Below are 22,947 nucleotides of genomic sequence, written 5' to 3'. Positions count from 1 at the left end.
AATTCCTTTTATTTGGTTTACTCACTTTGTTTTCACAACTCTGTCACTAGTCTATAAACTTTCCAAAGCAAGGGTCTTTTCTAATTTCATCACTGTCTCTTCAGCCCTTTTTACAGGCCTGACATTTAGTAGACCTTCAAGGAATATTTATTTAAGGAATGATTAGTATCTGAGCAAGGCTCAGGGACATTCAACAGAGATATCTACAAGAAGGAGATAATATATGTGCCAGGAGGAAAATTTAGAATATCCAGGTGGACTGGGGATGGTGAAGTAAAGGAAGATTTCCATTATGGGCAGAAGATATGGTGCATGCAAACATTTGTAGACAGTGTTCATAAAATGAAGGATAAGTGGGTGCCATGGTAGTTGGTAGGTGTCCATTTTGAACTAGACATTACAATATTTCAGTGCTTTAGCTGTATTTTTGGTTTAAGACCTTTTAAAGGACATGTATGTAATTGTTTATTACTTTTAATAATTACATGTTTGCTTAACCTTAATTTCTAATTAAAACTTAATCAGCAGTGTTTTAGCCCACTTTAGTTTTTACATTCTTCTGTAAAGTATTCCATGATCTGTAAACAAACCCTTGAGAAACTTCTGTTTTAAGGAATCTATGATCACATTGTTAAAGGAAAAAATCTTTATGAATGTGAAAATTCGTAGCCTTCAGATTATTGTCTGACACAAGATGTTCAAGTATTGTTTGACGTTTTGTTTAATAAAGCAGAAAGCTGTTCTGTGAAAAAATGGGACACTTCTATAGAAATATCTTTCACTCTCTACCTCCATAGTGGTTGCTGGCCCTGTTGTCAGAGTCCCTGGGTCCAGGGGAATAGGGAGAAACAAAAGAGGAAAGGTGAAAGGTGACAGAGTAGAAATGAGATAAAGGGTTCTGAAAGCCACGTTAAGGACAAAGTCTTTGTGTTTTGTATCAACAGTTAGTAGCTATTGAATAATTTAAAGGTATTCAAAATACATTTTAAAAATAATTACCAGCTACAGTATTAGTGTGTTGGGGCTACTATACATAACAGAGTACTGTGGATTGGGTGATTTAAAAAACGGAGATGTATTTATTATGGTTCTGGAGGCTGGAAGTGAAAACCAAGGTGTTGGATGAGTTGGTTCCTTCTGAGGGCTGAGAAGGAAGGCTCTGTTCCAGTCTCTCTCCATGGTTTGTAGATGGCCATCTTCTCCCTGTGTCTCTTCATATCAATTCCCTCTATGCTGTATATGTATCTAATTCCCTTTTTATAAAGATATTGGTCACATTAGATTAAGACCTATCCTAATGACCTCCTTTAAACTTGATTACCTCTGTAAAGACACTATGTCTGAATAAGGTCACATTCTGAGGTGCTGGATATTAGGACTTCAACATACAAGTTTGAGGGGACACAATTTAGCCTATAGCAGCTACCATGAAGTGGATGGACTATGGAGCAGATTTGGGTTGGAGTCAGGAAGAATAGCTTCAAAGGCAATGAGTAAAACAAGTGAGAAATACTGTGAATGGATCTTGGATCTTGGTTCTTGAACATAGCAGCATAGAAATGTAAGTGGATTTGAGAGATGTTGAGGAATGCAAATTTGCAAAAATTGGTGATTCTTTGAATAGATGGGTCAGGGAGAAGGAGGAATCAAGAATATTTCCATATGCTTCCAAAATAGATCACTGTGAATATTGATACTACTCACAATATGAAGAATTTAAGAATAGTTTGAAGATGATTTCTCTTTTGAATGTGACGATTTTAGGTGCCTGGAGACCATCCAAGTGAATAGGATCAGGAAAATTGGGTCAAAATCTGAGCTGAAAGCCATAAAGTTACATACTTAGCTTGTTTATTTCCTGTGTTTCTTCCCTATAATAAGCATATTTATTCCCTATCTTTCTTCTCTAAAATAAACATGTGGGCTATGATTGGTTTGATGAGTGTTGTTTTAGCTGCATACTACCAACTGTGATATTCAACAAATCCATACAGAGAACCTTCCTTCCAGAGGGCCTAAGGATGAGGGGAAGTTGGAAATATTAAATGGGTTTGTAATGGGATGTCAGAAAGAAGGAGAAACTTCAGGGAAGACTTGAAGACAGAAAAGCAATTCACCAAAGGTGTTTCTGGAAGAGTTCTAGACAAAGGGAAGAGCTAGAACAAAGTCCTAAGAGGAGTGCATGACTGATGCATTCTAGGGCCAGCAAAGAGGCTGGAGTGGAGTGAGCAGCAGAGAGTAGCAAGATACTAGACTGAAAAGTTAGTGGAGGGGAAGACTAGCAGACCATCTCTAAGGCTTTTCTTCTAAATGAAATAAGAAGCCACTGCAAGGTATTGACAAGCAGTGGCATGCTTCAGCTTGCCACATAAGGGATTGTGTCAGCTGCAGTGTTGAAAATAGACACAGTGGTACATGGGTAGATCTGTTAGAAGGTAATATGACAGCAGATGGCTTACACCATGGCAACTGCAGTGCAGGTAGCTAGAACTAGTCTTATCTGAAATATATTTTTAAAAAAATTTTTAATGTCAATTTATTTTAGAAAGAGATACAGAGAGAGACAGAGCACAAGCAGGAGAGGGACAGAGAGAGGAAGACACAGAATCTGAACGAGGCTCCAGGCTCTGAGCTGTCAGCACAGAGCCCTACTAGGGACTCAAACTCACAAACTGTGAGATCATGACCTGAGCAGAAGTCAGATGCTTAACTGACTGAACCACCCAGGCAACCCATGAGATATAGTTTTTAATGGTAGAGTCCTCAGGATTGCCTCACAGATTGGATGTAGATTTAGGAGAAAGAGGAGACAAGAATGACTCTAAGTCTTTTGGCCTAAGAAACTGAAGACAGAGAAGCCTATGGGTGGAGCAAGTCTGGTGGGGGAAATTAGGTGCTCACTTTTAGCCATGCTGTATTTGAGATGTTTATTAATCATTCACGTGATTATGCATAGTGGGAAGTTGAATAACCAAGTATATGGCATTCAGAATTAAGATCAGGAGAATTAAAATTAAAATCTACGAGGATCGCCTGAGTGGCTCAGTTGGTTAAGTGACTGTTGGTTTAGGCTCAAGTCATGATCTCATGGTTCTAGAGATCAAGCCCGGCATGGGGCTCTGCACTGACAGCATTGCAGAGTCTGCTTGGGATTCTCCCTCTCTTTCTGCCCCTCTCCTACTCTCTCTTACATGCATGCTCTCTCTCTTTCTCTCTCAGAATAAATAAATATTTAGAAACATATAAAATCAAATCTGTGAAACCCATTTGTATTGTGGTCAGAGAATGTAATCTTTGTTTTATTGAGATTTGAGGTTTATTGGCACACTTGCTTTATAGTCTAGTATATGATCATTTATAAATGTTCCATTCATACTAGAGAAGAATGCATATTCTCTATTGGATGTTCACCTTGATATCTTCACCAATTTTTAATCTACTTGAGTTATCAATAAATTAAATATGTGTGTGTGTGTGTGTGTGTGTGTAGGCTAATAGAAATTAGAATATTTAATCTTGGATGGTTAAGACTAATTATTAGAAGCAGAAATGAACTATTGTGGTTTTTTAAAATATTTTTTTAATTTCTTTTTCAGAGAGAGAGAGAGACACAGCATGAGCAGGGAAGGGGCAGAGAGAGGGAGACACAGAATCTGAAGCAGGCATCAGGCTCTGAGCTGTCAGCTCAGAGCTGGATGTAGGCTCCAACTCATGCACTTCAAGATCGTGACCTGAGCTGAAGTTGGATGCTCAACCAACTGAACCATCCAGGTGCCCCGGTTTTTTTTTTTTAATCCATATTTGCTTTATCTCTTTTCACTCCCTTATTTCCAGTTTTCCATTTTAGGTTGCTTTGAACATCTCTCTAATAAGAAGAATATATTAGATTTTTTTTCTGTTTGGTTTCTACTCACTCCAATGACCTCTGTATTTTATTATGAGTTTAATATCTTCATAATAGTTTTGCCTGGCATTGGCTTTTTGTTAAATTATAGCCAACATTCAGAAAACTACACAAATCATACATACGAACTCAATGAATTTTCACAAATTGAACACCCCTGTGAAACTATCATCAACCTCAAGAAACAAAATTCTGGGGGCGCCTGGGTGGCTTGGTCGGTTAAGCATCCGACTTCAGCTCAGGTCACGATCTCACGGTCCGTGGGTTCGAGCCCCGCGTCGGGCTCTGTGCTGACAGCTCAGAGCCTGGAGCCTGTTTCAGATTCTGTGTCTCCCTCTCTCTCTGCTCCTCCCCTTTTCATGCTCTGTCTCTCTCTGTCTCAAAAATAAATAAACGTTAAAAAAAATTAAAAAAAAAAAAAAAAAAGAAACAAAATTCTGTTGTAGCCAAGAGCACGGGGATGCAAGGGCACAGGACTCCCAAACAGATCAGGTCTGGCCATTCGCCACCAACAAAATCCAAAGACAGAGAGACCAGGGGTGGTGAACAAGAAGGAAATTTATTTCAGTGAGGCCAGCACCAGAAAGGCAGGGGACTAATGTCTCAAAGACATTCTCCATAATGCTGAAAATATTTTCAGGTGTATATAAAGAAAATGTAGGGCAAAGGTTGGTAGCTACATGCAGGTAGGCAGTGAAGGTCAAATCAGTTACAGTCTTGGGGCCAGTCACTGGGTTATTGCTGGCTCAGGGCAGTCCTTATTGCTTGAGAGGGTAGTTTGGGTTCTCATCAGGGGATGCTTTGCCCACAGGGTCTTTTGCCTGAGTTAAAAGATAAGCTGGAAAGAAGACCTTAATCAATTAGAAAGTGTGAGGACAAAATGGAGGTAGTTGAAGTCCTCTTTCACTACCACTCCCAAAGTTCCCTCACAGCCCCTTCCAGTGACTCTTCTCCAACTAGCATAGCTAGCATCCTACTTCTAGTTTCATAATTAGCTTAACCTGCACTTTTGATATTTATGTAAATAGTGTCATACAGTATATATTCTTTTTTTTGCCTGAGGGGGGTGGATATGTGGACAGAGATGTGATAAAACAAAACATAGCAAAATATTAATGATATAATCTCAGTAGTAAGTAATCTGGTGCTTACTGTAAAATTCTCTTAATTTTGCTGTATGTTTGAAAATTGCCATAATACAAAGTTAGAAAAATACTTTTTTATATTATCCTGACTTTCTAGAGAAAAGAAGTTAAAAGTGTAGGAATTTGCCAATTTTTATAGGGACTTTCTAGCTCAAGCTTTCTCAGCAGACCAGCAGTTTGATGGCTTTGCAAATATTTCTCTACAACTGAGAATGGCTCACTGGGATACTCACAGCTTGCTGACTTATTTTTAACTATCATCCTACACTCTTTATTCTGATTTTGCATTAATTGAATCATCTTCTGATTTTGTTTTTAAATTTCCTCAAAGGAAAAGAAGAGAATATAGTAATTTAGACCCCATGTTTGATAATTATCTTTCTCATTTGAATTGATTAATTATTTTTCTGTTAGGAATTTGGTTTCCTGAGCAGCTCAAGACAAACTGACCATCAAGATACAGGCTTCATGGTGTTCAGAGGGAGTCTCTGGGCCTAAGACAATCTCTTATGCAAAATAGCAAACCACAAAGTCCCAATTGCTTATCTTTATTAATATTGTGTACAAATAAAGGATGTTCCATTTCCATGAAATTGCTTTAAAACTACCTGGGATAAAAATAAATTTGTTTATATTTAATTTCTCTTTCAAACAGAAAGTATAATTCCCATATCAGCATATAGTGCCATTATAGGCATTTTGAATACAGAAATAGCCTTGTGATTAACTGACTATTATGGTGCTATTTATTAAAGTCAAACCTGATTATCTCTCATCCCCTTCAGATGGTAATAGATTACTTTAAAAAATATTATCATTATTTAAAAAAATAATTTAACAACGTACCTCAATTAGGGAAAAAAAAAAGAAATTTACACCTTCAGAGATATTGGGTATGTGTTTCTTTGCACTTAGTAATTCCTTATCAATTAAAATGTAGTTTGCAAAAGCAATGGATACATGTTTTAGGGTACACTTAACCATCCCCAAAAACAAAACTTGAAAGTAAGTTGCTAATTTTAAGTATCTTCCATAAAATTCTGGAGGGACCAATTGAGATGTTGCAGAGACGATGAGCATCCTTATGACTTTCTTTATTACAACTATTAAGATGCTCAACTGCAGTTAAACTGAATTAAATTGGCTTTCAATGGTCTTTTAATGGAAAAGCCACAGGGTGGCCATTCACTTCCATTGCAAAATGATGGTTTTTTTTCCCTTTAGCAGAATTTAAGAATCTAATGTACACCACATTCTCTCCTGAGCACTGGAAAAATGAAAATGCACCTAAGTAACAGAGAGAACACATTTAGTTCAAGAAAAACAAAAATTCCTATCATAAGAACCATTTTTGCTGCACTTTCTGTTTCAGCTCTGTATTCATGGCTTGTTAAGTGAATGAGTGCTAATCTCAAGTAAAAGCAAATTAAATATACAAATGAATCAAATAAGAGTTACAGAAACATTATAGGAAATGAATTGGCAAGAGATGAATAGGTCAAATTTCACAACTAAGTAGGAGATTGGGATCGCACAATAGAGAAGAGCTCTGATCTCAGAGTCTGGACACTTGTTCTTCAGTTTTGATAAGGCACCACCCTTGGACAAATTTCTTCGTCACTTAAGCCTCATAAACTAACCATAAAATAAAATGGAGAAAGTTCATTTATGAGGATTAAATATAAGCATATAAACAGAAAGGCTGTATACATTGAATGATGCTGGTAAAATGATAATTCCTTTTCATGCTTAAATAATTTTCTGTCCCTCATCATACCTAAGGATGTTTATCCTACATATGTAAGAGAGAGTCTGACCTTGACAGTGTTCCAGCTTTGATTACTTAAGAAATGTGACTTGAGCAATGCTGCAAGTCCCCTTCTGCCCCAGAAACAGCTCTGAAATCAGCCTTCCATTGCCTGGAATTGTCACAATTAATATTATTATTTTGTATTTATATTTTTACATTATTTATTTGGGTTTTGATTTTGTTCCTAAAAGACATGCATTTATTTTCTTTTCCTTTTTCCTTCCCTTCCTGAACAATTCAGTCCTAAAGCAATTAGGGGAGGCAGAACAAGTATGGGTTTCCTATCACTGCCTTAACAAATTACCATGCACATGGTGGCTTGAAAGAACACAAATTTATTACCTTACAATTCTGGAATTCAGAAGTCCAGAATGGGTCTCGCTGGGACTGCACTTCCTTCTGGAGGCTCTAAAGGAAAATCCATTTCTTTGCCATTTCTGGCTTCCAAGGGCTGCCTTCGCTCCTTGCCTCTCAGTCTCTTCCCATCTTCAGACCCAGTCACAAGGGCTGGGTCCTTCTTAGGCTGCCATCTCTACAGTTCTCCCCTTTCTGCCTCCCTTAAAGATCTTTGTGATCAGATTGGACCCACCTGGATAATGTAGAATTATTTCCCCATCTCAAGAACACTTGGTTAGCAATCTTAATTTCCCTTGTCACGTTCCCTAACATATTAAGCAGTTACAGAGATTAGGATGTGGACAACTTTAGGGAACCGTTATTCTCCCTGCCACTGTAGGTCACTGTGTAAGCAGTGAGTGGTGGCTGCAATGGCTCAGTGTGGGGTGTGACCGCATCAGTAGAGTCCACATGATGGCCCCATAGACAAGAGGCATATGGAATGTTAGAACCTAAGCAGGGTGAGGGAGCCACCCCCATTGTAGGGCTGCCCATACTGGGTGTCAGGCCCCAAGTAGGGTGAGGAAGCATTCATATTTGGGAGCAGGCCGGCACAGAATTAGAACTCAAGCAGTTGTAAGGTGGGCTCTCATACCTGGGCACAACCTGCCCTGTGATGTTGGAGCCTATGTGGACAAGAAGGCTTTCAACATATGGGAGTTTCCAACATCAGGTAACATAACCCAAGCAAGGTGTCCACACTTGCAGGACATCTTAGAGCCTGAGCTGGTTGAGGAGGGCATCTCCATGTGGGGTGACCCAGTGCAAGATGTCAGAATCATAGAAGGAAATCTTCTTCATGAGAGGACACCTGGACTAGGAAGTCAGAGTCATGCAGGTTGAGGAGGGCACATGGTAGGGCAGTTTGATGTGGATACTAGAGTGTACAAGGTGCCCACATAGGTGGACAGAGCATATTGGTGTCAGAGCCCGAGCAGAATGAGGAGGAAGTCCACACAGAAGGGTAGCTTAGCTGTCTGAGAAGAATATCCCCACAGGGTGGGGGTCCACATGGGACACAAAGCCTGAGCTGTTCGAGAAGGGAATACACGCATAGGACAACCCAACATTGGGTATCAAACTCCAACAAAGGTGAGGGAACTGTTCACTTAAGCTGATGCGGAGTGATGGAGCCCAAAAGAGATGAAAAAGGCCTTCGTGAAGGGGAGCATCCAGCACGGGGAGAAACAGTGTGGAAAGGGCATTCCATGGGTAAGGTGGGGGCAATATATATGAGAGATTGGGGACATACAAGGAGATTGGTTAACAGAAGCCAAGCTTCTTACTGTCAGAGAAGTGAGTTAAGTATACAAAAGGGAGAAAACTAACATGGACCATGTAGGATTAGGTATTGTGTGATCACACACACACACACACACACACATTTATATATATATATTATATATATATATATTATATATATAATTGGTATTATATATATATAATTATATATATATATAATTGGTATATATATATATATAATTGGTATTATCTTTCAATAGATGATAGGTAGATGATAGATAGATAGATAGATAGTTGATAGAAAAGTAAATACAGATGTAAATATATGTATGTGGGAGCACACATATATGCCTGTCCACTGATTGGGGCTGGGTACAGCAACACCCCAATAATAATAACAAGCACATCTAGTTCTCAGATATTGACTTCTAAATCCCCACTCTCCAGTATAAGAAACCAGAACTTTTAAGGGAAAATAGCTAATCCAGGGCCTCAGCAGCACACTTCAGCAAGATGAATCTAAAAAATCTTGCTCTTCCTGAAAGAAAATGCTCAAAGAATAATGGAACATGTCAGAAAGAAACAGCAGGCAGCATGAACAGGTGTCCAATGGCCAAATCAGGAAAAATGTAAGCTTCAAAATAAATAGTAGCCGGTTATAACTCATTGAATGACATAGAAATCTCAAGGCCTTACAGATAAAAATAACAACGAATAAATTGAAAGCTTTTTATGTAAAAGGATATTTACACATCTCACAGTATCTCTTCCACAAAATGCACTTTGCAAAGATAGAGAAACCTAGTGATACAACACAGCCTTTCCAATCAGGATACTACATTTGAGTCAAAGGACACACATTTGGCGATCATTTTCTCAATTCTTCCAAGAATGGTACATGCTAAATTCATAAGAAATTCATAATAAATAAATGAATTCATTACATACAATGAGTATCTGAGAGCAGAGGTCAGCAAAATATAATCTGAAGGCCAAGTCCAGTCAGCTATCTTTTTTGTGTGTATATATCATGAGCTATGAATGAATTCTTATATCTTTAAATGGTTGAAAATAGTAAAAAGAGGAATAATTTGTGATACATGAGAATTACATGAAATTCACATCTTATTGTCCATAAAGTTTTATTGAGATGCAGCCAGAGACCTTTGTTTACACATTTTCTATGGCTTCTTTCAAGAGACAATGGTGCGAGTTATTTGCTATCTGGCCATTTACAGAAAAGTTTGCCAAGCCCAGCCTCAGAATACTTGGGCTTAATTCTCTCATAGAATGTTTGGTTGAGAAAAACTGAACCAAAGTGCACAGATTAGTAATGAAACAAATGAAATTGTGTGTCACCTACCAGGATGCATGAATTAGTGGATGATGCATTATGCCAGATGTTTTTTCTTCATGTATAGAGATTTTTTTCTCATTTTTAGTTATTAATATGGTGAATTATATTGACTGATTTCAAAATGAACTTTGAAATCAATTTTGCTACTACTACCTGGAATATACCCACTAGGTCATGATGTGTCATCCATTTTTTAAATATTGCTACAAAATATTTAATAATATTTTACTAAAGATGGTTGGGTCTATTTAATGAGGAATATTAGTCTTTAATTTTCTTGTATTTTTTTCTGTTTTTGGTGTCAGGCTAATTTGAGACTTGGAATGCTTGGGATATGTCTCCACCTCTTCTGTGTTTGGGAATTTATATAGTATTGGTGTTACCTTTTCCTTTAATATTTGATAGAATTTGCTAAGGAAGTCTTCTGACTTTGGAGCCATCTGAACTCTAGGGATTATTCCAGCTCTTCTTTCTTGTGATTCTTTTCTCTGTCTCAGGTAGTTTCCTCCCATACATGTACATGTCATGACTGGGTCAAGGGCTTGAAAGGCCCATCTGCAGATTTTCAGAGCTTGCTCTGTACAACTCCCTTCTTCCTGATATTCAGCCCTGCTAGCCTGACTTAGTCTCCCCAAATTCGACTCTGTTACCTCAGAGCACTGAGACATCTGGGCTCTGTTTGGTACCGCCCCCCCCACCTCTTCACTATGGCCTAGAAACTCTCTCCAGCCTATAAACTGAGGACAATTATAAGAGTTGTACCACTTTTCTTCTTCTGTTGGGGATGACTATGTGAGCTGACTATTATCCAAATGCTGAAAAATGTTGGTTCATATTATAGTCTACTTTTCTAGTTGATCTCAGATGCTAAGTAAGCTGGCTTCTTTTACATCCTCATAACCAAGAACAGAGGTTATTTAATACTGTTTTATACTTATATATCATCTTACAAATTATAGACAAGATTCTGGTTTTAATTTGGCAACAAACATTTTTTTAAGTATTTATTTTTGAGAGAGAGAGAGAGAGCAGGGGAAGGACAGAGAGACAGGGAGAGAGAGAATCCTAGGCAGAGTCTGTACCATTAGCATGGAGCCCCATGTGGGGCTAGAACCCAGGAACTGTGAGATCCTGACCTAAGCCAAAACCAAGAGTCAGACACTCAACCAAATGAGGCACCCACGTGCCCCTGGCAACAAACATTTTAAAAGTACCTATTGAACAAAGTTTTGAAGAAATACAAAATGTCCCACCTTTGACTCTTAGTTCAAGTTGGCATTCCAAATATCTTCTTTCTTAATCTTTAATGAAGGAGGAATAACTTTAAGTTTAAAAGTTTTTGAGATTGCATGTAAAAAGCAAAACTTCAAAATTATTTAAAATGGAAGCAATTTATTGAATTGTTTCATATTTTGCTTTAATATGTGTGAAAGAAAATTACATTTTCAAATATATTCTAAAACAAAAATATAATTTTAATTTATCACTTATTTTAAAGTGTAGAGTTTGTATTAAGAGATTCCATGTTATAAGAGATTAAGCAGAGAGAAATAATTAGTACTCTCATTTTATTCTTATGGAGATATAATTTCTAGATACTGATGTGATTTCTCTATTCCCTCTAAAAGAAGCAAAATCCAGTTCTGAAGAGATGTAGACAATTATATGACCATTTAATTTACAATGAAATCCAGTGATAAAAAGTAACTTTTGTTTCTGAATGATGCTTTCTTCCTAATAGGAACATTTACAATAGACAGCTAAGTTCATTTATGTTGAAATGCCTACCATCATCTCACAAATTGTTTGTTATCAAATTTATTAGATTAACAATCCTGTTCTCATTATACATTACTCAAGGCACATCCACAATCTATTGAGAGCTGTTCTATTATAATTATATTTAGAAGTAATGGCAGGAACGGGGGCTCAGAGAACCTCATGAATTGCAGTTTCCAATTATGTAACTTTCCAACTGAATTTAATGTTATAATCAAAGAGTTCAGTGATTGATAACATCACGGAAACTTTTTCATTTAAAAATAAGAGCAATCTTACTCAAAGTGTCATATTTACTATCCATAGTAAAGAATGAAAAAAACTAACTACCTTAAAAAGGAGCCACCTTTCTAACTAAGCAATATTCAGTACTAAACATGAGCAATACTTGATAATAAGAAAATTTTTTCTAAGAAATTCATAGTAAGAAAAATATAGCTACAATGTGAATGAAGAAAGAAGGAAAAATATAGAAAGACAAAAATATATATATTTTGGGGGCGCCTGCATGGCTCAGTCAGTTAAGCATCCGACTTCGGCTCAGGTCATGATCTCACAGCTTTGAGTTTGAGCCCCACATCGGGCTCTGTGCTGACAGCTCAGAGCCTGGAGCCTGCTTGGGATTCTGTGTCTCCCTCTCTCTCTGCCCCTACCCTGCTTGTGCTCTCTGTCTCTCATAAATGAATAAATGTTAAAAAAAAATTAAAAAAAATATTTTGTTTTATTTTGACAAATGTTAACAAGCAGGAAATTTCACTAATAAACATATTAACTTGAAAATAAATGATAAAATACAATGGATACTTTAGACAAGGGAAGAAAACAAATAACACTTTACTATTAAATACAAAGCATAAATATGATGGTGTTGATGGATAATTTTCCAGGACATAAATGGTAAATATATATATAATTTTATGAAGTAAATCACATTTTCTTCCTCTATTAAAGCATTAAATGACATTATGAATCTCTCCTCTTCAAAATGTTAAAATTTCCAAGAACCTTTAGAGTTGTGGGTCATTTAGACCCAACCTTAGACACAGGCAAAAGAGGGTTTTGCCTTGGGCTATATTCTTTAGAGAACACACATATCAGAAACAAAATGAAGGAACAAATACATATGCTAAAGAATATATGGGCCGCTTCTCCCAGTGCTGACAGGATGTGACCTGGAACTCAAAACAGCCTCTCTCGTTTCTGAAACTGTTTGGACCCCCAAGAAATTTTTCTCACATCTTAACCCATTTCTGAATGCCATGAAAATCTGTGGGCTGTCCATTTGCCGGTATCAGAAATGGGCAATGCTTTTTTGGATTGGAAAAGATTTGGGTGATAGCAGTACTTAGGTAAATAGAAAAGAAAAACAGGGTAATTAATTAAAAACTTCTTCCTCTTAGATAGTATGATTCTTGAATAATGAATACTAATGTCAAGCATCCATGTTTTTCCTTCTTTTTGTGTTTTAATTTTTGGATCTGTGACTATACATGAATTAGTATAGTATTCACACCAATTGCAGATGGTGCCTGAAGAATAGTTTGCAATATTCCACAAATCATATTACTCTTAAATTTAAATACATGTGGAACTAGATGCAAAATACATGAAGCATGAAATACATTCTTTCACTGGTAATTAGATGAATGTTAAATGCTAGAACTGTGAATACTGTTTCTTTAATCAAAATATTTAATACAATTTAAATAATTTATCCAAACAAATTCATGTATGTTATATTTTAATGATTTTGTTTTTTATCATTTACATAATTTTGCTTTTTTTTTTTTTTTTGAGAGAGAGCACACATATGGAGGAGGCCAGAGGGAGACAGGAGAGATGGAGAGAGAGAATCTTAAGCAGGCTCCACACGAGGATCTCAAAGCAGGGCTCAATCTTATGGCTGTGAGATCATGACCTGAGTCAAAGTCAAAAGTCAGACACTTGAGCACCTGGGTAGCTCAGTTGGTTAAGTATCCAACTCTTGATTTTGGCTCAGGTCCTGATCTCACAAACCGTGAGATCAAGTCCCACGTCGGGCTCTGTGCTTGGGATTCTCTCTCCTCCTCTCTCTCTGTCCCTCCCCCACTCATGCTCTCTCTCAAAATAAATAAATAAACTTAAAAAAGGAAGTCAGATGCTTAACTGACTGAGCCACTCAGGCACCCCTAGATAATTTTACTTTTTAATAGTTTAAAAGAAAAATAGCTCTTAAAAGTATATAAATGCTATAGTGCTGCACTGAAACGCAATAAATATCCATAAAGTACACATATCATAGCTCCATAAATTTTCATAACCTGTACACACCCAAGTAACCAGTACAGATCAAGAAAGAGAACATTGTCTGCACCTAGAAGTCGCATAATGCTTTCTTCCTATCAATCTTCTCCCCAAGATTAATCATTATTACATCATTACATTCTCTTTATCTTTCCACATAACATATAATATCAATAATTGTGAGAGTAATATTCACTCATATTCACAGGTGCCACCAGAATCAAGTGGAGGGGTTATACAGGGCATATATGCTTGGGAGGGAGACTCACAGGGAGCGTCTTACAATTTTGCCTACCAGAGTAGGCTATCCATTTTCAGATGCTATTTTATAGAAATAAAGTAAATTCTTCAAGATTATATCCAAAATGGATGATAAAGTTGAGACCAGACTGTAAGTATTCTAACACAAATCCAGTGATCTTTCTACTATACTAACGTAGGGTCACCCCACTCATTGTCTTCCATTTGTTTGTATATTAACACATTTTAAATATGGCAACTGGAACTAATAAATTTAGGAGTATAAGGATTTCTTTAAAAAATAATTGTACAGACCTTCCATGTTAGAAAACCGATATTTTCATTTAATCAGACTATAGCCAATAATCATTATGCATATTGAGTAAAAAATACTGTTAAATAACTCTGTATCTTCAATGGCTCTGAGACCCAGAAAACTCAAGTCAGGCACTGCTGTAAATGGCATGTGTCTAGTAGAGAGTAGAATGGGCTCACATCTCTTGTTTTAGTCTGAATTCATATTACTTTCAGTGTTTGTCCCACACTTTAACCACCAAGTGAATTAAAGGACTTCATATGCTATGCCCCATCCCCAAAATAGCTTTTCAGCAATTATGACAAATAATCTTTTTTTATTTAAAAATCTTATAGGACAATTATTTAGGAAATTCTCAATAAGAAGCCTAGACTGACAGGTATGCATATCCCAAAGTGTGACTTCAGCAAGGTCCTACTTAATGCCACATACAAAGTGCACGTCAGCTTTAAACATACATAAAATGAGTATTTGCTCATTCTTTGCTCATTCTTTGCTCCACTTAAGAAAACATAAGCATCATATGGTAAACCCAGACTCGGGCTGAGGATACAAGGGCCGCATTTCTGCTTAATGTGGAGGGTAGAATCAGATCTCCCAAGTGGTACTTCCAGCCTCATTCTGAAAGAATCTACCCAAAGGAAGACTTGAGGCCGTGCCGAGACCGCTGGAACCAGCTCTTTTATCCCACAGAAGTTCTCAGTTGTTCTAGTTTGCCAAAATCAGAAGGTAATAATTGGGGCGGGAGACAGAGAGCCAGGCACAGAGAATTCATAACAAGTTCATTGTGCCAAGATGCAAAATGTGCCTAAATATCTCAGATGCTCCCTGAAGCGGCCTTGGAAAACACTATCCACTTGCCCTCATCTGGAAACCACAACTTCTTCTTATAGAATGTTCTGTGGCTGAAGCTGGCAGTGGTAAGTTTCCACACAGCAAACTGAGTAAATAAATGCTGTATTTGCTTTTTAAAAAAGTTAACTACCCTTGCTGATTTCCAACTGCTCTTAGAAACACACCATTGTCAAGCTTTCCCTGGTTCAGGAATCATCATTCTTCTATTTTATGAAATCTATGACATTAATCTGCTTCAAATTATTATAATCAATATATCTAAAGCATCAGTCTAGGCATAAAATGGGTCTTTTTTGAAAATAAGTAAAACATTATTGATACAGTGTGGCTCTTTTTCCCATTGATTTTCATTCTCTGCAGTAACCATAGACTTCTAGAGTTAAAAGGAGCCTTAGAGATCATTTAGGCCTCCTGTGGCCTTTTTTCTGGGCAGCAAAAAGAGATCCAGAGATGTGAGATAACTTACTCAAATGTACAAAACTAGACGGTGGTAAATCCAGATCTAGGACTTGAGTCTCTTGATTCTTGTGTCAGTAAATCAGCATCAGGGTGTAGGCGCAGGGTCTCCCAAACAATGTCCAGCCCTCAGTTCAACCGAGGACTGCACATTGTACCCACGTGCATTTCTATACTGAATAACTAAAGGATATTTGAAGCTGTTAGTTTTCATCTGTGTCCCAAGCATACCTCCCTGTAATCTAAACCTCAGGTCCCCTCTTTCACTCTCTCAGTAGATCCCAAAGCCAAGGTGACAAATTCTGTCTTACATAGTGTGACCACAGCCCTGCTGATCCTGATTCTGATGTGGTCAGCAACTCCAGCATCCAGGGGAGCCTTTTAAGGGTCTGCCAAGAACTCTCAAGACCTGTCAAAATAGTATCTCCTTTAGGGTGAGTTCTGAAAATGTTCCAGTTCTTCTCAACAATTTTCCCAACTCTGTAATTCCCCATAAGATAACAAATCTTCCTAAGAATTTCTCTGCAGTTGTAATTAGCATTAAAACTTGCCATTATTGCTTTAATCCCATTGTTTTTATGTTTACACAAATCCTTTTGCTTCTTCTCATTATTATCTTACCTTTTTTGTTTTGTTTTGTTTTGTTTTAGAGATTCCCACTAGGTTAACATAATGATCTTCCTCTTTTTCTGCTCTGAAACTCCTGTCCCATTGATCCCAGTGAGGGTGCTTAACCGGAGACTTCTGGAGACCTAACAATGGCCAGAAATTATATTAAAAAAAAAAAATAGTATTTGCTTTGATCTAAAGATTCAATCACAGCTTTAATCAGATTCTTGAAAGACTGGCATCTAAAATTTTTTAACGTTTATTTATTTTTGAGAGAGACAGAGAGAAAGAGAGAGAGAGAGAGAAAGAATCTGAAACAGGTTCCCGGTTCTGTGTTTTTAGCACAGAGCCTGATGCGGGATTCAAATTCATGAACTGTGAGATCACTACCTGAGCAGAAGTCAGACGCTTAAATGACTGAACCACCCAGGTGCTCCTGAAAGACTGGCATCTAAAAAAGGTTGAGATTGATAGCTTCATAAAATTAGACCCACACAACTCACTCATTTTTGCCTCTGTGACTCTTTGTCCCTCCTTCCATTGGTTACAGCCCTTCTGATTGCCTGGTGCCCACACAGCTCAAGCACTCATCAGCCTACAGCATAGAATACCCATGGCCCTTATTGTTCTGTGGCATATGTAAGCATCCAGAAGAATTATTGCTAGTTTAGACTGAAACTGTATATTGATGATTCAGTATAGGATGATTATGATTCAAAGGGACTATGTCTAAACTTTGGTTGATAAGTATAGTCAGATCATGAATCATGGACTGAATGTATTCTGGGATGATCACTGCCTTGGTTGTTATGCATTATGCAAATAGTCAACATTAGCTATTAGAGACCAGAAATAGCTCTGAAATATACATTCATGAGTGTATAACAGTGCCCCAATTTAATCTTAAATTGGGGCAAGGGGTACAGAGAGAGGGAGAAGAAAGGTGGGTGGGTCTCTGAAGAAAGACTGGGTGACAGGCATAGGAGTACACTACCAAACTTAGACAATGAAATAAATATTCTGCTTTTTTTGATAAAGTATTCCCCAGTCGTGTGCTGTTCTTAGGAACTGGTGTGCTGGGCATATTTTATATAGTTCTAATTAACTTTCAAAGCAATTTTCAGAAGGTAACAAACTGAGGAAAGGTTGTATATAAACTGGAAGTTTGCTTATTTATTACTTTGGTGAATGTAAAGACAGCTACTATGTTTCCCCAGTAGAAATTATTATCAGCACTGTATCATTGTAATATCACATGACACCCCAACCAAAGGGCTTTTTTAAAATTTACTTCATAGTGCAAAAAAAGAACAGCATGAATAACCTGTTAATATATCAGTGACTGATTAGTTACCAGTCATGAATACCAGCCTCTGCTGTAACAAAATGTTTGTTTCAAATTTATTTCTTCCATACAAAACCAGTGTAATGAATCACATGCTTTACATGGACAAATGTCAGAAAATAAAGGTAGTTTCAACACATTAGAACAAGCTCTCCACATGCTGAATGTTGCCAGTAGGTGAGAGACTTTGAATATTTAATGAGGTTCTAGGTCACCTTCCAACAATAGGTTATGACTGAGGTTCTGGAAATTTCTAGCTCTCCATGATGCTGCACCAAAATAGCAGTTACAAGGACTTTTTAATTATGTGTTGTCAAGTGCCAGACACTGGACCCTGCTATTAGAGGCAAAGGTAAGACCTCAGTAAGTTTTTAAGGGGAAGTCGGTATTCATTTTGTCATATTTATGGTAGAAATTTAATTTTTGGTGTTTTTATCTCACTCTAGTCAGCAAAATTAATATGCAGTTGATTTATGAAGGATTAAAAAAAACCCTTTAATTGGCATTGCATGATTTTGTTAAACAATAAACGGATTTATATGCAGGCTAAATTTAGAGGGCATATTTTATATCGGTTCAACAGCTACGATTCCATGGTAGGCATAGAAAAGTCTATTTTGCTACTACAGACAGTGTGTACCCTGAGGTATTGGGTTACCGTGCAATGATGAATATTTCCAAGACTTTTCAGCTTTACTGAACATCTGCTTTTCACAACCACATTTTAAAGGGAAAAATCTAAGAGACAGAAAAACATACAAAATCCCCAGGACAGGAAAATTTCCTTCTCATCTCTTCCATAAACCAGCACCAGATTTCAAATTGGAACCACTGATCACGTGAGGATATTTTCAATGATGTTGCTTTTTGCCAGTCTCTTTTGTGAAGCCTAATTTGGGGGTGAAGGTGAGTGTGGTTTGGGGAGCACCCTGCAACAATCAGAGTTTCCAAAACAGAACAGAGGGAGGCCAGAGGGATCAGACACACAAAACTCCTCTCCCAGTCTCTTGCTATATAAGGTTATTAAAGAGTTGGAATCACCCAGACATAAAAACCTCCAGACAAAACACTGGCTGTCGATGGAGTGGGAGATGCCACAGCCAGCCTGCCCTTCCACGGGTGAAAAAAAAAGATGCATGTCTGCCTTACCTAAAGTTGAGGGCTTTGCCCCTTCTTTTCACAGATTGTGAAACGCTTTCCTGAAAAGTAGGGTACTCTGTCTACCTCATGTTGAGAGTGAGAAAATGAAAGTTTGTCCAGTGATCCCTGTGGACATGAGCTGGTCACACATCTCCCCTTCACAATACAGGAAAAATAACCCTGCCTGAGTTATGAGGCATAGCTCACTGAAAATATGTTCCCTTTAGATTCAGATTTCTTGAGTCACCTATTCTTAAAGGTCTATCATATTTTATATGTCTGAGAGAGATCATTGAGCAGAATAGTCTTATTTTTCATTATTTGAGATAAATACAGTCGCCAATATACAATCAGAGCAACATTCTATTATACGTTTGCTTCATTTTCTGTTAGGAATGCAATTATCTTTAAATACCAACATTTTAATAGTTATACAGTCCTATCAGTGTGGGGTAATGACCCAAAAAAACAAAACCATAGAGAATCATGGAATGGCAGAAATTTTTAAGCTAAAAATAGCTTGGTGATCTCTAATTTTAGACCATGCATTTTATAGAAGAGGGAAAAGACGTTTGCCAAAGGTTGCAGGGTTTTCTCCTATGTCACCCCTTTTTATTGGAACATTCCCAGGAATACACAAACATGTTTTAAGGTCTTAGTATTAAAAATAGCAATCCCCTCTATTTCCCCTTAAGTATCAGCATATTCCTCTCTTACCCTCACGGCAGAACCTCCGGAAAGAGTTGTCTGTAGAGTTCGTTAGGACTTTCTCATCTCAGAATCTCTCCTCCACTCACATCATCTCCTACCACACTGGAGCCTGCTCTTGTCACGTCTTCAATGGTCTTTATGCTGTGACCAGCTAGTTTTTGATCTTCTTCTGTGATTTATGTAAGAGCAAAATGGTTATGTATTAAGAATTATTTTGTAAATACCTTTTTCATTGATGTACCTAGCCTGTTATTTATATGATAAAAATAGTTTTTAAAAATTTATTAAGCATTTACTATTTTGAACAGTGTTACAGACATCCAAAATAATTTTCCCCAAGTAAATTTTCTTTCTACCTAAAAAAATAGGGACACCTACTGGAATATAAGGGAAATTATCAGTTATATCCAAAAGAACAAAATGATTTAATGTGTGTGTGTGTGTGTGTGTGTGTGTGTGTGTGTGTGTCTATTCAAGCAAATTAGAATACAAGACTAAAGGGAAGCACAAAGGAGGCCAGTAAGCTCAGGACATGTTTCTGAAATAGGTGAATTTTGATCCAGGATTAGAGGGAAGTAGTCAAAGGGAAGAAAGTAAAAACTCCTTCTAACTAAAATCTGACATTAAATTCCCAATACTGTCCTCTTCCATTTTCATTCCATTAACTCTCATAGCCTCCTCAAGATTCAGCTTCAACAGCTGACATATCATCTGTCCCTCCTTCCCCTTCCCTGTACCCACTCATTCTCTATTGGTTCCCTATATATTGCACTACAGTCACCTCAAAATATTGTCTGCCACCCCCACTGGACTGTGAACTCTTCTTCCTCTTTCACCCATACTGACAACTGAGCAGCAACTGGCATTGAGTAGCCGTCCAACAAATGTCTGTTGTGTGACCCTTAATGCATATTAGTATTAGTATTAATATTACAGAGGAGGACACAGAGAATCCCTGAGGTTGAAGAGTTCTTAACTATTAAGAAGTAGGATGATGATTTTATGTCAACCCCACAACAAACCCAAGATTTTAGGACCCAAAGCCCAAGCCTATTCTACTATCCAATGTTGGCTTCACAGCAAGTATTGCTGGAAATAGCAGATACCTTATTCTAGGTGTATATGACTTTATTCCAGGGTTAGAGTCAGGAATTCATAAATAACACATGAGAGACAGAAATCAGAGTGATTTGTTTGAAGCACAGATACCCTATTAAAAGACAATGGGAACTGTTGCCCCTCATGTTTAGCCATAAACAGTGTACTTTCTCACTCTTTGCTCTCTTTCTTGGTAACCTCATTGCCTCCCCCCCACCCCCCCCCCCCCACCGAATTCAATTGTGATCTGTATACTGGTGACTTCAAAACATATATCTCTAGTCTAGATTGTTCTCACGAGGCTCTGAACCAGATATCTATCTGCCTACTACACATCTCTCTGGATGCCTCTATAGGCCACTTAACCTGATGGGGACGCTTAAGAGTCTCCATATATTTTTAAAGAAGATCGCATTTTAAGAGTTTCCTTGGATCACTGTGCTCTTGAGGAAATAATAGAGATGAATGACCCAAGTTACAGAAGTCAGATTTGCTTGTACATAATGAATGAGACACTTAATACATCATTGAAACCCCACCCTAATTTTCCTTGCTTAATTTTCAGGATGTCACTTGTTCAGTTACATGGTCTAATCCTATCCAGCTAGTTCCCTTCTCTGACTATACTTAAACTGTCCCATTCCAGTGTTCCCATCATGTTGTCTACCTAGATTATATATCTGTTCACACTCACTCTGTCAGCCAGGGTCCAGCCAGGAAAATGAGAACCAAGTCACTAGGTATTACAATAAAAGGATTTAGCATAGGGATTGGTTTACACATGCCCTGAAGGCCTGGACAAGCACAAAGAAGACACCAAAAGAACCCTGACATATCTGCAGGAAACAGCTCTGCTGGGGCACAGAGAACAAATTGATGGAGATGGGGAATATCAGAAGCCAGGAGCTTGCGGGAGAGGCCCAGGGGGTTGGAGCTGAGACCTCTGAGGAAGGGATCCCACTTGACTGCTCCTGGAACTCCAGGACCTGAGAGGAGAGGCCGTGTGGAGCTAGACTCAGAATCCTGAGGAGCAGGTACAGCAGAGTTTCTGCTGCTACCTCCACAGGGGTAGGATGTGATGGGTGCTCCAGGCCTGTAAGATACACGAAGTTGGGACTCATGAATATGCGGCCTGGGTTTCACACCCAGGTCTGTCAGAAACCAGTGCCTGATGTTCAAACCTTACACAGTACCACCCCACCCAATCCCTGCTTCTCTCTTTTGCATTCTATTCTATACACTGCTGTCAAAATGCTCTTCCTAATGCACAGTGCTAATCATGCCATACCCTTTCCAAAACCCTATCACCATTCCCTATTGACTGTTTTAAATACATACTCTTCTGTCTGGTGTTGAAGGCCTTCTATAATTTTCTCGTCTTTTTTTCACTGCTACTGTGGGTGCCCTTTATGTTCCCAGAGGGTCTCATCCTTGCTTAGAAATGCAGCAAATTTTCTATATTCAACATCTGATATCTTCAAAGCTCAACCACATCTTGTTCCTGAATTCATTTCCAAAAAAATAGCATACATACATCAAAAATCACCTTGGCTTTCATTTCCAAGGGGTCAACACCACAGTGAATGAAGTCGCTGCTGCACACTTAAAACTTTGCATAGTTTAATTGAAAACAAGGGGCCTAATTTTATTCAATTAAAACTTAAGTGACAACTAAATGTGTAACTAAGGCTAAAAGAACTGAACTCTGTCAATGCAAAATTTTCACACCTTTTCTGATTTGCACATACATGGTAGACTAGTTAAGAGATAACTTCTAAATTTTCAGCAATTCAACAACTAAGATTCTGACTCAAGGCCACTTGCAGAAATAGTGGAATTAGAGTTCACTGCATGTGAGTTGTATCATTTCAGAAAATTCTAAAGCAACATTTTTTCCTTATTTACCCTTTGAGTTGCAAAACTAGCTCTCAACAGGAAAAGAAAATTTGCTACTTACATTGAAAGGTGTCTCCTTTATGTGTGAAAACACTAAGGTGAAAATGTCAAATATTTCACATTTCTTTGAGTCTTGTGAAATCTAAAAGGATGTGAGATTTTTAAAATTCAGATTATTCAGATTGGAGATATAGGAACACCTCTCTCCTATGTATATTTCCTGGTGCTGTCCTATCATTTTACTTTTTAAAAGGCAAATATTAAACATTTTGTTCTTCTTTTAAAGGCATACATTACTACTATTTCCCTTTATGTAGAAAAAGATAAGAATAATCCTGAAATTCTGAATTTGTGATTTAAAAAAG

At 37.6% G+C, this 22,947-nt stretch overlaps 1 long non-coding RNA gene across 2 annotated transcripts in view; it reads right to left on the bottom strand.

Annotated features, from left to right (window-relative positions):
- LOC122237689 overlaps positions 1-22,718 on the bottom strand; it is a 100,434-nt gene extending 77,716 nt beyond the window's left edge. The window contains exons 1-4 of one of the 2 annotated variants that reach the window (XR_006216292.1): positions 22,644-22,718; positions 22,025-22,187; positions 19,595-19,757; positions 16,438-16,535 (exon numbers count right to left, since the gene is read on the bottom strand). This is a non-coding gene — a long non-coding RNA (uncharacterized LOC122237689). Of the gene's footprint in view, positions 1-16,437; positions 16,536-19,594; positions 19,758-22,024; positions 22,188-22,643 lie in introns of those variants that run through there. The other variant, XR_006216293.1, reaches the window with a different exon arrangement.
- Between the last annotated feature and the right edge of the window lie 229 nt (positions 22,719-22,947).

Source organism: Panthera tigris, chromosome B1 (assembly GCF_018350195.1).
Source record: "Panthera tigris isolate Pti1 chromosome B1, P.tigris_Pti1_mat1.1, whole genome shotgun sequence".
NCBI classification, from domain to species: Eukaryota; Metazoa; Chordata; class Mammalia; order Carnivora; family Felidae; genus Panthera; species Panthera tigris.
This window is presented reverse-complemented; position numbering and strand designations above follow the sequence as displayed.